The following is a 10,161-nucleotide window of genomic DNA, read 5'->3' as shown; positions in this document are numbered from 1 at the left end:
GTATGAGGGGGCATGTGATCTGAATGGGTTCAAAAGGCATTTCTCTCATTTCATCTCACTATTTCAGTGTCATAAAAGTTCATATGCAGTCATGTATCTGAACCTGTTGAAAAAAAGTGCAAAACAGAGGTGACTCAGTCAAAACAGCAAGCCGTTTTTCATCCAGATGTTGCTTCCCTCCTTTTGCATTACAGTCCCACAGGAGCAGGCCATGGGAATTAGAGGAAGGTTGCAAAAGGAGACGCGCTAAGCGTGTGTGCTGCCAGGTGGAGGCGATGTCGCTCCTCCTCTCCTCCTCTCCTCTCCTCTCCTCTCCTCTCCTCTCCTCTCTGCTCTGCTCGGCCAGAGAGCTTTCAGTCTGCTGGGTGAGATCATTACCAGACACCAGGCTCCGGGACCTGACATTCACCGATCGGAAAAGCAGAGAGAGAGAGAGTGAGACAGACAGAGGGGAGAAACCCTGATCCGATGCAACCGGCGAGGAGGGAAAGCGACCTAAAGCAGCGTCTCCTGCCTCGGCTCCACACTCTCCCGCACTGACGGCTCAAAGCGCGGTCTTGTCGCTGACATTTTCCCGCTGGATTTGGGCTTGTAGTCGGATGCGGGCTTGTTTTGACTGCAGTAATAGTCCTGCTCCCCCTCCTCCTCCTCCTCTTCTACCAACCGAGTAGCGGATTTGCGAGGGATCTCAGCGCTGTGCAGCTCCCCGAGTGACCAGCGATCCTGCGCGGCACCGGAGACGCACTCTGCACCGCCGCGGCTCTCCTCCTCCACCACCACCACCACCTTCACACGGGTCAATCCGCAAGAAGAGCCTCCAAAGATCTGATTTCTGGGAGGAATTAGACACAAGCGCCAAGTTTCCGATTGGATTCTTCTTTTTTTTTCCTGTGCGGCTACCTTTCCTCTGTCATCAGATCGGCTGCAAATCCTATTTTCGCTTTTTTTCGCTTTCCAAAGCACCGTTGACGCCATTTTCCTCGGGGTTTTCTGTCAAAAAATATATACATATATTCTGGCACCGTTTGACAGCTCCCCAGGAGGCTGTCATCCCATCCGTCGCTTGTGTAAAATGTGTCTAAATGGATTGTAAATGATCTTGATAAAATATTTACACGTTAGAGCCGAGTGTGTGACAACATTAGACATGGGTAAGTAGCCCCGGTTGACTGGCCACATTCCACACCTGAATACACCTCTGCTGTAAATGTCTTCATGTGTTTATTAGTGTCATTGAATATGTGCTTTTTATGTCTGCTTTTTTTTTTGCATTCTACCTTTAACAGATCTATTATATTATGTTTCTCACATTTCTGTTCCTTAATTGACATGAAATATGTGATATTGCTTGCAGTCACATGCCAACAAATTCAACCAGACACACGCACGCACACGCACACACTCACGCCAAGCCATGCGCACACATTCTCGCACGTACACACGCAGACCACCCCAAACAATGCTGTAGCACTTAGTCTCCATCCATTATTATTACTGTGTAATACCTGGGTAATTAGCTGGCAGTAAGATAAAACAGCTAATTGGGTCAATGGGATGAAGTGTCCACTACACATTGATCAAGGAGCTGCTATTCACGCTCTCACTTCACATGTTTGTCTACCGGGGTGGACCTCCTGCATCTTCACTGACATCGATAGTCCATCGCATCACATAGCATCACAGTCTGTGACATGCAGCAAGCTGATGGTTGTTACTGCCTCGTAGGTTCTCATGAGTTATGTCACATTTAGCCATATGGGATTTGTTGAAAGAGTTTTGGTTGGATGTGGTTTTTGTACTTGTTCTGGTTCAGTCACAGTGGCTGCAGAGCTGCTGATTGGTCGATTCATTGATTAGTCGTCAGCTATTGTACTAATGGACAGCTAGTTTGATAACTGATCATTTTGAGTCATTTTTCAAAAAAGGAATGTTCACATTGTCTTTGGGTTGTGGACAGAATAAGACATTTGACAGGGTTCAGTGTGTGTGTGTAATTTTGTCACTTGTTTGGTCAGGTTAGCAGGTCAGAAGTAGGGATGGAGGATATGGCCAGAAAAAATATCACAATATTTCAAGGTGTTCTGCAGTTATGATATTCTTGACCATGAGTGCCCAAAATTTGTCCCCTGGAGGACCAAGACTGAAACTTGATGGCAGCCGATGGACATAACACCCTTTGTATTGTTAATATGCAAAATGGTTCTAGGGTCCCAAATTTCTTTAATTGACTAACTTTCTGTGCAAAGTGTTACTCAGCCCGCCAGGTTCAGGTTGTGAAAAATATTAGGGATCTTATATCAAAGATCATTTTTGCCTCATAAAACAACATAAACAGCTATTTATGTGATCATTTATTAAAATGAATTTGTAATTTTTGTGCTAGAAACATCTGGCAGGCCAAATCAGATGTTGTGGCAGGCCAACTTTGGCCCCTGGACCTCACATTGGGCAGCCCTGTTCTTGATTATATGACAAAATTCTGAAAAATATTTTTGGTTTTATCTCAACATAGCTGTTGAGGTCTCCTTGCTGAATTTTTTGCCTCTCCATGTACTCAAACAGGTTTTCTTGCTTGATGTGGTGAAATTAGTTTTAGCATTGCCACCTTTTGCTGTTACAGTCTTCGTTCATGTGTTAACATATTACCATGGTTTATCGCACATCTGATCTTTTGTGACTAAACCAATTCCACACAACTGAAGTTGCTCCCAACTTCTCCATGGTGGAGCCTGTAGCGATGTTACTCTTGCTTTTAGTCATGCTTGTGTTTCGCTGTATGAAACAGGGCAACAGGGCAATAAAATGACTTGTCTGTAAACAAGTCATTATATCGCCAATATCATGACATGATCTGTTTCTTACCATGAAAAAAACTGTGTCAATATATCGTGATCAATACTATGGCACACCCCTAGTCAAAAATCTACTTGCCCATAGTCATTTACTTGAATCAAATTGTTTTATTTATTAACAGTTATCAAATAACAACAAAGTCTAGAGTTAATTGTCATGTTTAATCTAGGGCTCCTACGTCTATAAAATGTCAGAAAATCGTGAAAACCATTCATCCCAAGTCCAGTGTCCAAGGTGATGTCTTTAAATGTCTCGTTTCATCAGTCCAAAACCTGGAGATATTCAGTTTATTATGATAATAAATGAAGATGAGTGGGAAACATCCATATTTGAGAGACTGAAAACAGCATTTTCAGCCGTTTTGCATGAGAAATTGCTTTAACGATTAAGTGATTATCAGAATAGTTTATAGTTTTGTTCTTGTTTACCACTTGTCTGGTTGGGCAACTGAGTTGCCAGATTTACTTGCCTGACATGGCATTTAATTTGCCCCAGGCAAGTAGGCAGTCCTTATTGTTGAGGTCTGTTTGAGAAAATCACCTTGGTCTTTTGGAAGGAGTGATCCGATTTTTTGATGATTTATTGAGAAAATGAGAGACAGATTGATTGATAATGAAAATCATCATTAGTTGCATGTCACATGAAATGATGCCAAGTGCTGTGGAAGCTGCATGTTAAAGCAGTATGCAAGGAGAGTATTTCAATACTCACTTTGCCTTCATCCTAGTTAATTTTTTTTAATTTGCTGCACAAAGTTCACACATGCTGCCGTAGCATCAGTACAGAGATGTCAGCATACATACTGTGGCTTTCACATTGCATGTAGCTGCTTGGTGGAAGTCAGTGCTCTCCTACTCCACTCTGGTTGTATTTATCAATAGCTGATCGGTTTCACGTGGGTGTCAGAAAGAACGTGGCCAGAAGTGATGGCCATGCTTTGGCTGTGTGGAGGAAGGTAAGGGCTGAGATTGAATGGCAGTACGCCACTGTTATCAGCAGCCCCCAGACACCTCAGTCACAAGCACAGCAGCAGAAGATAAATAGACAAGCCTGAATGAGTCAGGGAAAGTGTGGAAAAATGGTCAGGTCTCCAGGATATATGGGAATGAAGGTGTGGAAATGAGCACTGGATAAAAAAAAGAGGAACACGAGAAGAGAGGCAATTGTAAGAGAAGTGTGTGACTAGGTGGAGAGAAATGGGGTTGAGGGATGGATAATAGAGGTGATTCAGACTCGGATGGAACCATCGATCTTGTCTTGTTAACAGGTTTGGGGGAGTTGAGACTCTGGCAGCGTTTTTTGTGGCGTAAAAGTATGAAGCGGGCTATTAAAACCCCCTATTAGGTAATGAGATGCCCATGCCACCTTTAAATTAAAGCATGAGAAATCGATTAGGTGTATCCCCTTCTGAGCTGGATACCTCGGGTCGAAATAGGATCACAGAGAGGGGGGAGGAGGGAATGTGAACGGGATCCAAGGACAAATCTAACTGTTGGCAGGCTCTCTTAACAGAATATCAGCACTGGAGCACCTTTTGGCAGCGCACACAGAAAGAGTGAGGGAGGGAGGGAGGGAGGAGGGAGAGGTAGGAGGTGGAGGGTAAAGGAAAGAGGTAGCACAGAGAAGAGGGGAGAGAACAGAGGTTGGGGGGGGTGTTGAGGTGAGGGGAAGGAGGAAGACAGTTGGGGAGAAGGGGAGGTGTTTTTGCTGACAGCCATTTTGTGGCTTCTGCTGCAGTTAAAATGGTTTAACATTCATCTGCTTCTGCGGGGTAGTTAGGTGAGGATGGTTTTAGTGCTACCTGGCATATGGCTCATCCAGAGGAGTGTGTGCGTGTGGGGCTGCACAGAACGGCTGCAAGGCCATCATTTTCTATTATAGCTGTCCCACACATGGTACTTTATGACTGTCCTTCTAGCTGGAGCTGCCCTGTAGCTCAACACATGCTTGTGCCAGCCGAACTGAACTGCGGAGGGAAGGGGTTTTATTCTGTGTTTCCAGCAATGTCTCCTAGAAATTACATTAATATACAACTAATTTGCAACAGAAAATTCGTTTTGAGGGAAATGTAGCATCAACCGAATTACATCTTGTATTCATATGATGAAATGTTGTTCAATAAAATACCTGGCAAGCCGCAAAAATGTTGATTCTGAACTTATCAGTCCTAAAAATGTATTTTATTTGTTTTCCACCAGAACAGGCGATCTGCAATACATGCTCTACTCATAGTGACTACAGCTACATGGAAAAGTCAGCAGTGACTTGAGACATGAGAAATCACGATTTTTCTCTTTCCCTTCCTAAGGAGCTTTTATTGCCTAAGCCTAACCAAAATTGCAATGTTTGCGAACCGCAACCAAAGCGCCTTGGCTGCCATAACTTACCCAAAATGACAATATTTCATTGCCTTATCCAATGCGCTTTTATTGGGTAAACCTACCCAAAATAACAACATTTCCTTACCGTAATCGATGCGCTTCTGTTGCCTAAATCTAACCAAAGTGGCAACATTTCTTTACCTTAAGCAAAGCGCTTTTATTACCTAATCCTACTGGAAATTTCAATATTTTCTAACCATAACCAATGCACCTTTATTGCAGGAGTCTGGCAAGTGAACCCTGGGTTGTCAAGTTAAAATCCTGCACTTTGTACATCCTAGAATGTACAGTTTCAAAAAAAGATCATCTGTGAACATAACACAGGCAGGAATTATGACATCGCCACAACATAATTAGGAAAACAATTTAATAAGAAGAAATAGTAATAATTATTTAATAAGACACATAATTTCCAGGAGACAGAGTTGGTACTACATGTCCAAATAGAAGTTCATGATCTCCACTTTAAAAACAGAATAAGCTCTTTGATGTGGACAGGGTAGAAAGATGGCTCCCTTCACCTCGCTCTGCTCTGAGGCAACAAACTAATAGAGTTTCGGTTTGAAAACTCAGGCTGGTGCCCACTGGATTTGGAAGTACTAGAAGGCCAGGGCCATGCCTTTTGATTTGTCTCCAGCCCAAGATTGGATCATTCTAGAAACATTGGTTTACGTGATTGCCCCTTCACTAGAGGACTGGAATAAAAGAGAAAAAGAGATAAATGAAAAATGAAAATGGCAGACAGACAATGTTCATCATCCCTGTGAGATACTCATCCACAGCCAGGGATGGCCGAGCCTCTACTCTACACTCTCACATCAAAGAGAAGGAGAAAAAAAGACTCTTCACCTTGTGCAATCACACGGGCGTTTGGTGTGCTTGTGGATGTGTGAACGTGTGTGCATCTGTCTGCATGTGTGTACGAGCTATTTGTGAGTGCACCTCAGGCACTGGGCTGCTGGGTATGCAGCCTTAAAAGGTTGTGTTTCTGCTGCCATCTCCCTCTCTCTCCCTCTCTGTGTGTTTCTCACTCACATCCAGACTATTCTGTCTACCTCTGCTTTGTCTGCGCGTCTGTATCATTCACCATCTCTGCTCTGTCCATCTGCAGTCCATTATCGATGCTTTATCATAATTGTTTTCAAAGGACGAGGCAAAATGTTGGAGGAGTGTCTCATTCACAGCCTTTCACATCCCGCACAGGGAATGACCTTATGCTGTTTGAGAGGGAAGCTGGTTAGCGCTGGTAGTTTTGAGAACATAATAAAGCTATTTATGCAGTGAGTCTGGCCTCTCACAATCACCCTGCTGTCTGAGGCTAGTCGAGGTGTGTATGTGTGTGTGTGTGTGTGTCAGTGCGTTTGTGTGTGTAAGAGGGAGAGAGAGAGAGAGGAGAGAGGAGACAGTGAGGCTCAGGCTGGGCGAGGGAGGCCCGAGGAGGGGTCAGTCTTACATAAACTCTCAGCCTGTCTGCCAGTAACAGAGAACTAACACAGCTTAGGGCACCGAGCAGGGAGAGAGGAGGAACAGTCGTGACCCAGCTAAGTAGTTTACACAGTAATGGCCCAGAATGAAGATCGAAGTAATGTATGACGCCATTTTGTTGTCACACAGGGTTATAGTTATAGTGAGGGGTCACAGAGTCTTCAGAGCACCACCCAAAGTGGTTTCTTTTTGATGTGTGCATGTGTGTGTGATGTTATGGTTGGCAGCTGTCTCTTTTTCCTGTCATTGTCCTCAGTCACATGACAGACAGGGTGGCTTTCACACATGCCATGAGGGCGAGTCACTGCGCTGACATTAGGGACTGGGAGGTTCCTGGAGGACCAAACATGGTCATGTGGGCACAGTACGATCAGGTTGGGACTGAGCCTCGACTCACTATCTGCAAAACTTTGAATACCTAAAAGTTATGTAGTGCTGGTTTTGCATGTTTTAGCTCATTAAATGCAAATCGCCTGTACTGTACATTACTGCTGACCATTTTCCAAAGCATACCGTGCGTTTTTGGACGGATTTTCTAACTTCCAGGCAGCCAGTGGTTTCCATTGATTTCAGTGGGGTATGAAAATCGTCTTGCAGAGACTGTCTTAGATAGGTAATCTATCAAACTGAACATTTAGCCTCCTTTATTTATGTGTCATGGTAACTGATTGATGTAACCCTTGTCGCTATGTGGTTATGCAGTGAGCCAGTTCTGTTTTGAGGACTCTTTTTAGTCAAAGAGTCAAACTCATAAGACAAGCAATAACAGTGTAGAAAGAGTAATTGGAATTTGGTTTGCCTGGCATGAAATAAGTTGCTCATATACACTTACTTTACCAACCCAAACGTTGGTATTTCACATCCTGAAAATGCGACTCAACAATCAGTGTATCTTTCTGCTGCTCGGACAAATCCTACGAATTCTACCTTTAAAATTAGGGTCATTCAGATACCCATAGTAGCGTCAGAAATTCCTCTGATACTGCCTAATATTTAGTATTGGGTATAGCAACTATGTGATTCTGTACACTGATCTGATACCATGTTATGAATTAACCCAGCGATGGGATCCCGCTTTTTTCCAGCCGCACACCATACTGCAAATTTTATGGTCAGTAGTGGAGAAAATGCCAGCTTTACCTCAGCAGCAAATTGCATTGCAAGATCCGTATGTAGCCAGCTCGTGGTAAGCAGAAGGTTTTGCATTCGGTGTCTGGAAGAGCAATAATACGGTAGATTGTGTATTTCTCAGTTGGAGTTTTTTCAGGAGTTTCTGTTTTTTTAACAGAGTTAAGGCCAACGCTGCAAACCTGACTTACTAAGTTAGCAATTGACTGACTGACCCTAGTTACCGTGAGTACCATTACAAGTGTATGTATTATCTTTATTTCCTAATTTGGTGTGTTTTCTGTGAGGATCGGAGGATCAGACCTTTCAGACCTGTTGTCTTTCTTTTGTGATTGTGAACTGGATTGGACTGAATTGTTTTGTTGTTGTGGAGAAAACAAAACAGACTTTACCAAGTGGACTGAACCCACAATTTTCTTTTTAAGGCATTGGTATCGGATCAGTACTCTGTATTGGCCAATAAGCAAAGTTTGGAATTGGCGTCAGGAAGGAAAAAATTGTATTGGGGAATCTCTGCAATTTGATAGTGTCTTGCATTAATTAGGTTACTGTTTGGAAACTTTGGAATATCTCCTGAAGGCGGCAATAATTTTCAGAACAGTCTGTCCTCAGAAATGTATGACCATATGAAAATAATGTGACTGAAACTAAAGCAGACTAAGGACTCCAGCAAGTTTTCCAAGTTGCTTTTCATACTGCACTTAATGAATGAAAATCAATGACTTCCAGGAAGGTCGGAAATCAATCTGAAAACTTATTAGTGTGCTTTGGAAAATGGTTGGCAGCATAACATTGGCTGTGTAGCGTACAGGCGATTTGGAGCTTAAACATGCAAAACCACTGTTATGGTCCTTTAAGTCTTTTTCATACTTAACCACCATGGGGCTACCAGAACCTACATCAATAACCGTTATGAGTCAGCTTTGAAAGACTGTGGTTTCAGACTGGCAAACTCTATGGCTGAAGAGAGGGTCTGTAGAAACAGGCCTTTTCATTTTTATTTAATCTTGCAAATGTGGAAGAAAAATGTCTAACCAGTAACTTTGACCTCAGGGTTGGACACTGTGTGCAGTCACACTGACGAGTTTGGTGAAATACCGCTGTGGATTATGATTATTCAATCACACTGTAAGCATGGGGCAGCACGGCAGTGCAGTAGTTAGCACTGTCACCTCCCAGTGAGAAGGTTCGAACCTGTGAGGGGTTTCTCCAGGTTTCCTCCCACAGTCCATAGACATGCAGGTTAATTTGTGACGCTGTAAATGCCTGTAGCTGTAGTTGTGGAGTGGTTGACTGTCTCTGTGTGTCAGCCCTGTGATTGACTGGCGACCTGTCCAGGGTGTACCACCCAGCCCCCCGCGACCTAAAAACACCTAAAAAGGATAAGCGGGTATAGCTGTAAGCATGTGCTGTGGGGCATTGTGATGGGGATCAGCTGTTAGTACAGTAGCGTGGGCTGGTACAGGAGTGTGCACAGAAAAAACACACACAGATAGTGTAAAAGGGGAGGAGGTGGTTATTGTATATTACCCACCTTTGACCATGTTTGACCAGGATTTGAAATAGTGACATTTGTAATCCTCAACAATGTGCAAATAATATCCTGTTGTCACTTTGGACACTCACTGGAAACTATGTAGAAATTTCACAGTTGAAAGCCAGAAATTTCTTTTGCCACATGCAGGTATAATTTCTATATTTTACATTAAGATCTCCCATTATGACGGAAGCTTCTTGTTGGGAACATTTGTTACATTTTTATACACTCTTAGAACCGTGCCACATCTAGAACCATAAAGGGTTTTTCAGCTTGTCTCCATAGAGGAACCATTTTTGGTTCTTGGTAGAACTTGGTAGTACCCAGCATAAAGGGGTCATATCTACAACAATCTGTGAAAGGTTTTACCCAGAACCCCTTATGAGAGGTTCTACAGAGAACCACCTAGAAGCCTTTCTGGGGGCTCTGTTCAGAAACTTTGCACCTTCTAAGCGTGTGGACAAGAACCCAATTAGGGCAATCTACTGAGAACCTTTTTATATTCCAAGGGTTTTATCTAGAACATATTTAGGGGTTCTACCAGGAACCTTTTTATTTTCCAATATTTTGTTTAGCTAGAACCCACCCAGGGGAATCTGCTCTACAGAGAACCTTTTAGTATTCCAAGGGTTTCGTCCATTTTATATTATGGTACAACGAACCCTTGATGAAACTTCTTCAAGGATTTCATCAATCCTTGAAAAGGGTTCCTTGGATAAAAATTGTTCTCAGTGGAACAACCTTGGAAAACCTTGAGAAACCTTTTCTTCAAAAAAT

General features: G+C 43.1%; 1 protein-coding gene across 1 annotated transcript in view; it reads left to right on the top strand.

Annotated features, from left to right (window-relative positions):
* The first annotated feature begins 338 nt into the window (after positions 1-338).
* Positions 339-10,161, top strand: part of setbp1 (SET binding protein 1) — a 55,451-nt gene continuing 45,628 nt past the window's right edge. The window contains exon 1 of the mRNA XM_084728962.1: positions 339-1,151. The gene's annotated coding sequence lies outside the window, so the exon portion shown is untranslated. The remainder of the gene's footprint in view (positions 1,152-10,161) is intronic.

This window comes from Lutjanus erythropterus, chromosome 10 (genome assembly GCF_056507025.1).
Source record: "Lutjanus erythropterus isolate fLutEry1 chromosome 10, fLutEry1.hap2, whole genome shotgun sequence".
Lineage (NCBI taxonomy): Eukaryota > Metazoa > Chordata > Actinopteri > Lutjaniformes > Lutjanidae > Lutjanus > Lutjanus erythropterus.
This window is presented reverse-complemented; position numbering and strand designations above follow the sequence as displayed.